Raw genomic sequence first — 279 nt, 5'->3', positions numbered from 1 at the left:
TACAAAAATAATCAGATTGCATCATTTTCTGAATTCACATCTTTGTGAAAAAATGACTCATGAAACAGACAATATTCAGCTGCTTTTGCGATCGTAAAGGTTTGAGTTGTTGGTGCGGACGGCCTTTTACCCAGAGAGGATGGTTTTTATGCAAACTCTCAGTTGTAGATAGATATTAATCCTAAATTAATTTGTGGAGAAAAAAAAACAACTTTCCTGCTTTACTTCTAGCTAGTTCTCTCTATCAAAGAAATATATAAAAAATATAATTTTATTAGT

This window comes from Cololabis saira, chromosome 14 (assembly GCF_033807715.1).
Source record: "Cololabis saira isolate AMF1-May2022 chromosome 14, fColSai1.1, whole genome shotgun sequence".
NCBI classification, from domain to species: domain Eukaryota; kingdom Metazoa; phylum Chordata; class Actinopteri; order Beloniformes; family Belonidae; genus Cololabis; species Cololabis saira.
The sequence above is the reverse complement of the archived record's forward strand: the minus strand, read 5'-3'. Positions refer to the sequence as shown.